This window comes from Podarcis gaigeae (genome assembly GCF_964106915.1).
Source record: "Podarcis gaigeae genome assembly, chromosome: 17".
Taxonomy (NCBI): Eukaryota; Metazoa; Chordata; class Lepidosauria; order Squamata; family Lacertidae; genus Podarcis; species Podarcis gaigeae.
Window position 1 is genome coordinate 4,104,564 of NC_139694.1, and position 7,006 is coordinate 4,111,569.

Genomic DNA, 7,006 nt, shown 5'->3' on the forward strand with positions numbered 1-7,006 from the left:
TAGCCTTAAATAATACAGTTAAATAATCTAAGAGGTTACGCGTCGTTAATTGGAATTATGTTGAAATCGATGAGACATAAAGTTGCATCAGCTGGGCTCCCAAATATGCATGTCTGGGAAACGTCTAGCCCTTGCAATCGAGTCTTATCCGCGTTTACCGAGGAGGAAGTCCCGTTAATTTCTGCAGACCTTAACTTAACTTCAATTTAAACGAGACTGCAGACTCTTAGACGCAGCCCTCACATCATGGGGAACAGTTGGGACGGTTTGGGGATGACACTGGATTTGTTGGGAGTTGTTTTTTAAAAAAGTGGAGGATCCGTGTAGATCCGCGTTTTACCCATTCGCTGTGTGAATCAGGGCAGAAAGTTCCAAATACAATGGGCCAACTTTTGCAAAACGCTCCCTCTCCCTACAAGGGCTGCTCTCCCCATTTCCCTCGCCCCCCGATTGGGGCTCTTTGTTGGCTCTGCTGCGATTTGCTCATTGACCCAGCAACGCCCGCCGACCCGCTTCTTCCCCGTAACAGCAGCAACAGCGGCAGCGTGACCCGCATCTCTAATAAGGCCAGGCGAGGGGAAGTCTCCCCCAGGGCTCTACCCGAGGGACGTGACAGCGGAAATCCCGCCCTTCCCCTTTGCAGTTTGGGGTTGCATGCGCAAACAGGAGCCAAGGGCGCCCTGCCAGTCGTCGCTGGATGCAACAGGCGCGAGAGGGGCAGAGGGTTTGGAAGGAAGGTCCGAGAAGAAGCACTTTCCCCCGAGCAGCTCCCGGAAGGCGCTAGCCCGAGAAGCAGGGAGGGAGCATGCAGGTGGTGTTTGGGCGCAAGCGTGCCTGGAGGCTGAGCAGGGTGAGGTTGCAGCGGTGGAACGGGCAGCGCCCGCCTACTTGCTGCAAGACCGTGCAACGTGCTGGGAAGGAAACGTCTCAAACCTAGGCAATGGATCTAGGCCGAAGCAGCAGCTTCCCAGTGCTGGCACAGCGCCACTACTACCACCACCGTAGTGAAATGTGCAAAACGTAAGCGGACTCTCGCCAAAAAGCAAATTACTAGCTGGAGAGTACAGCAGCGGGAGAGCAAGCAAGAAGAGAGTTGCAAAGTGCAGCATATCTAGAGGAAAGAGAATGTGTGACAAAGGGATGCTGCAGGGGGAAGGCACCATTTAGGCCAGAGTAGGGGCCCAAGGTGACCTTCCAGGCTATACTGTCTCTGGCCCTCAAAACTCTTCCCCAGGCTGCACAGCTCGCTAGCCTTGCTTTGCACCCCAAGTGCATCTACCCAGCTAGAATGCGGCCTTGACCTCTGTTGTCATTTGCTTGTCTGGATGGAGGCTACAGAGAGGTGTGTGTGCGCAGAAACTAGCCTAGGGTACAAAGGTAAAATGTACATTTATTGCTTCTCTCACTTTTGCCTCTGGCCCCACCCCCACTAGCTTGTGCCCCCTCCCTCAAAGTTACTCGGAAGGGAATGCAACCGTTGGGCTGAAAAGGGTTCCCCACCGCTGAGGTAGGCTATGGTTTATTGGAGAGTAAAGGTAAAGGGACCTGTGACCATTAGGTACAGTCGTGGCCGACTCTGAGGTTGTGGCACTCATCTCGCTTTATTGGCTGAGGGAGCCGGCATACAGCTTCTGGGTCATGTGGCCAGCATGACTAAGCCGCTTCTGGCGAACCAGAGCAGCGCACAGAAACGCCGTTTACCTTCCCACCGGAGCGGTACCTATTTATCTACTTGCACTTTGACGTGCTTTCAAACTGCTAGGTGGGCAGGAGCAGGGACCGAGCAACGGGAGCTCACCCCGTCGTGGGGATTCGAACCGCTGATCTTCTGATCGGCAAGTCCTAGGCTCAGTGATTTAACCCACAGCGCCACCCGTGTCCCTTCCACCGCTGAGGTAGGCTATGGTTTATTGGAGAGACCACTGCCTAATTTCCAGTGGGCCCACCTGGCACCTGCTGATGTAACTTCCTCCTTCTTCAAAGTGGCATGGAGCGCAGAAACATCTGGCATTAAAGACATGGTGTGGAAAACATGAGAGAGTTGACATTTAGCCGAGTTGCAGTTTGCCATGGGGCACTGTGATGAATTCAGATGATGAATTCAAATGTGTCACTTGACATAGTCCTGAGAAGCCTACATGTGATCTGGCCGATAATACCTTTAGTTTTAAAATGGTTGCCCTGCTGAATTAAAAGACAATAAGGCAAAATATATCTTCCAATGGGACTTCTTACCAACCGAGCACCATGAGCACCATGAGCACCAGAGTAAAATGTCTGCAGACAATATCCAGTGGCCTCTTAACTGAATGCAGATTAGGACATTTGATGCTGATAGGGGCCAAGGAACACTAGCAGAATCTGAAACACTGTGTTCCAGACTTGTGGACTCTGAGAGGCAGAGATGTCACTCTTACTGTTTGTGTAGGAAAGACATTCAGTGGTATAGCATCTCTTCTGCATGCAGAAGGCCTCAGGTCCAATCCCTGGGATTTCCAGGGAATGTTCTGTCTCACTCCCTGAAGAGACACTTCTAGCCAGTGCAGACAACACTCAGATAGCTGAACCAGGAGTCTCAGCAATAGTGAGATTTTGCAATTAGTAAAGGTAAAGGGGGGACGCAGGTGGCGCTGTGGGTTAAAGCCTCAGCGCCTAGGACTTGCCGATCGAAAGGTCGGCGGTTCGAATCCCTGCGGCGGGGTGCGCTCCCGCTGCTCGGTCCCAGCGCCTGCCAACCTAGCAGTTCGAAAGCACCTCCGGGTGCAAGTAGATAAATAGGGACCGCTTACCAGCGGGAAGGTAAACGGCGTTTCCGTGTGCGGCTCTGGCTTGCCAGAGCAGCGATGTCACGCTGGCCACGTGACCCGGAAGTGTCTCTGGACAGCGCTGGCCCCTGGCCTCTTGAGTGAGATGGGCGCACAACCCCAGAGTCTGTCAAGACTGGCCCGTACGGGCAGGGGTACCTTTACCTTTACCTTTAAAGGTAAAGGGACCCCTGACCATTAGGTCCACTCGTGGCCGACTCTGGGGTTGCGGCACTCATCTCGCTTTACTGGCCGAGGGAGCCGGTGTACAGCTTCCGGGTCATGTGGCCAGCATGACTAAGCCACTTATGGCGAACCAGAGCAGCTCACGGAAATGCCGTTTACCTTCCTGCTGGAGCAGTACCTATTTATCTACTTGCATTTTGACATGCTTTCGAACTGCTAGGTTGGCAGGAGCAGGGACCGAGCAACGGAAGCTCACCCCGTTGTGGGGATTCGAACCACCGACCTTCTGATTGGCAAGCCCTAGGCTCTACGGTTTAACCCACAGCACCACCCGCGTCCCTTGCACCACCCGTGCAATTATGATGGACAAAAAGATTCTGCTTTTAATGGATGAATGAATCCAACTGACAACAATTGCATCATCATTATTGTTCTCCCTAGCACTGAATTCCAGGAAATCCAAAGTCCTAAGCTAGTGATAGGAGAACCAAAACAGACTCAACACTGCCAGGATTTAACATATTGGTGTATAGCTCTTGCAGTTATGTAAAGACACCTGGGAGATGAGGTCCTCTGTGATTAGTGCCCATAAGTTCTTAATTAGCAACCCACCTGCGCACAAACCATTGCATGCACACACACATTTCTCCAAATGCCAGTTTAAAAAATAAAGGTTGCACTCTCTTGGGATTTTGAGCAGAACCACGGATCAAAAGATCGATCTTTTTTTTAAAAAAAACCAACAACCTGCCACTGAAATTTTGTAGCTGTTGCAGTGGAACTCTTGACTTGTTCCTTGACCTATGTGGCTCTGCAAAACAGGACAAAAAAAGGCTGAAGAGATGATGGGAGGTGCCGTCTTCAAGAGACGCTGGAGAAAGTTCATTTGGCTCAGGAGGTAACCCGATTCTCATCACCCAGCTGCTGTTCCCAATGCTACTGGAGGACCAAGGCACTAAGTTTAGCCCTGGCTGAGGTTATGACCTTTAACGAAAGGCCAGGGGGACGGTTTATAACTTGATACTAAAAGGATGCCAAGAAAGGCAGGAAAGACCCCGTTGCCACGGTCTGCCCTAGGATGATAAATCCCTCTATTGGATATGGGCTACTATGTGGCAAGCCAGCAGAAACGGTGAGGCACCAGGCTGAGTGTGGCTTGTGGCCTTTAATCTCCACCAACCCTCCGGCAGGCAGCAAAAGGAGCATGTGCACAGAGGCTCTGAGAAGGCACAAGACTGTCATAGGATTAGGGGTGGTGCGCTGGGTATAATCTTTGGGGTCCCCTCAAAGCCTGCATTTATATATCTGCAAGATGGGATTCCGCAGGGAGGCTTCTAAAATGGTTGAAGCCATCTGCCAATTCATGCCTCTTTTGCAAGACTAAATAGTACATGTAGTTCGTGGGCCACATAAACTACTACTAGCTGCAGCTGCTCTTGAAAAGTGAGCTAAATGGTGAGGCCATCTCCCTACTCCCCTGGCTGGAGGAGACACCATCTGTGAGTGACAAAGAAAAGAAAAGTCCTGGGGCCAATGTAATAAATTGAGCTAGAAACAAACACATTATCTACTTGCTTTCTGTACTGAATCCAGAGCTGTGGCTTGAATATGTGCATAAAGAAAGCCATACGGTGATACCTCGGGTTAAGTACTTAATTCGTTCTGGAGGTCCGTACTTAACCTGAAACTGTTCTTAACCTGAAGACCACTTTAGCTAATGGGGCCTCCTGCTGCCGCCATGCTGCCGGAGCCCGATTTCTGTTCTCATCCTAAAGCAAAGTTCTTAACCCGAGGTACTATTTCTGGCTTAGTGGAGTGTGTAACCTGAAGTGTATGTAACCTGAAGCGTATGTAACCCGAGGTACCACTGTATATCCTACAGACAGCAAAAATGTATCATCGTATCCAGCGATACCAAACCCAAGGTATGCAGGTGCACCCCTTATTTCACTTGTCACTTGGGATGTTGGGGTACACATAATACATTGCTGCAAGAGTGGATTTAGAATACAGTGGTACCTCGGGTTAAGAACTTAATTCGTTCTGGAGGTCCGTACTTAACCTGAAATTGTTCTTAACCTGAAGCACCACTTTAGCTAATGGGGCCTCCTGATGCCGCCACGCCACCAGAGCACAATTTCTGTTCTCATCCTGAAGCAAAGTTCTTAACCCAAGGTACTATTTTTGGGTTAGTGGAGTCTGTAACCTGAAGCGTATGTAACCCGAGGTACCACTGTAGTAGAATTGTAGCACTGAGACTTTGATGGCAACATGCTCTGGGCTACTACGAAGGAAAGTGGTTTTAAGAGTCTCGAAGCATTTGCACAATCCGAGTGTTCTGTTTGATGAGCAAACAATTGCCAGCAAGGACTCTGCTTGCAGGGGCCAGAGGACAAATGACACAGGCACATCAAATGCTAACGTTCGCCTGAAGTTTGTACTATCACCAGAACACCCTAGTACTTTGTGGTGGGAGGTGCCAGCTGGGAAAACACCCATTTATTAGGAACATAGGAAGTTGCCTTACAGGGAGTCAGACTGGCATCAGCCTTGCAGACACAGTCTTTCTCAGCAACACCTGGGGAGGCTGAGGGCTGGACCTGGGACCTTTTGCATACAAAGCACATCCTCTGTCATTGAGCTATGCCTGTTTCCCAACCACTAAACTCTCACTCGTTTAGTTATGGCTCATAGTTGACCCCTGTGGTATATTTTAGGGCTTGAAGCCAGGTGGGTGGGGAAGAAACATGGCAGCAAGTGGATAAAGTGAGAGCTGTGTCTCTTCCATAGGAAGATCGCAATATGCTACACTTTATATTTGAGCATTTTCTCTCAATGGAGCTGCCTCTTTCATAGCACCCCACAATCTTGCAGCACCTTGTCAGTTGCAGCAATATTTTATAGCATGTTTGCCATGCTAGGAAAAGCTTTTACAATTCCTGCCTCTTAACGTGAAACATATTCAAGAGGCAATAGCTCAACATGCACAAATGCCAATAATTGGAAAGGAAATTACATTCCAACCAAAGAAGAATGGTTGAATAAATTATGCAAATACTTGGAATTAGCAAAGTTGACTGATTTGATAAGACAAAAACCAAAAAATATAATCCTGAAACGATGGAAATGCTTAAATGATTATTTATGTAGACAAGGATTAAACGTAAGGTATTGATTGTGTTTAGAAGAGATTTAGAAAACTTATTGATCAGAATATTTGGGTGAGATTGTATGCGAAAAATACGGAATAACAGATACAATCTTGCTTAAAATGTATATAGGAAGTGCAGTGTAAGCAATGGAAGCCAATCAACGAAGTTTTATTATTATTATTTTCATATTGAGATATTTGTAAAATGAACTTGGAAGAAATTCTTCCAACTTTTGTTCTTGTTTTCTCTTTATTTCCCCCCTCTTTTGTTCTTTTTAAATATGTATGTGCTTATTTGAAATATATATGTATGTATTTGCAATATTTTGCTTATATTTTGCAACAAATGTTAAATAATTAAAAAAAAAACCACACAAAAACTCCACATGCACAAATGCAGTAAAAAGCTCATGCCACCTCCTCAACTTCCAGTGCTGACTAATGAAAAAATCTGGTGGGATCCTGGCAGCGGGAAGCCTCAGCTGTTTAAAGTGGTAGGATGCTGCTTTAAAAGTGCATTGCAGATGGAGCCACACACACAAGCATTTATGACTTTAGAGATTTGTTCGAGTCTGACAAAAGCTGCGATAAAGAAATGGTGTTCATGGGTCAGGTGCCTGTGGCAGCAACCATCAGGCTGAGCAGGAGCTGCTCTTTCTTTATGCGAGAGAATATCCATTGTTGCAGCATGTCAGCCAGCCTAGGCCTTGACCAGGCCTATTATCCTTAAATGCAGTGGTGGTAGCTGTAGGGAACACTTTGGCATTAGAGCTTTTCAAAGGCTAAAAACATTTCTGACACCCTTCCCTGCCTTCTGACCACGGCTTGGAAAATGAGACTCAAGATTAACTTGGAGCTTCCTGAG

General features: G+C 48.0%; 1 protein-coding gene across 1 annotated transcript in view; it reads left to right on the top strand.

Annotated features, from left to right (window-relative positions):
- Nucleotides 1-7,006, top strand: part of MRPL51 (mitochondrial ribosomal protein L51) — a 63,673-nt gene that overhangs the window by 20,898 nt on the left and 35,769 nt on the right. The gene's annotated exons all lie outside the window — the stretch shown is intronic.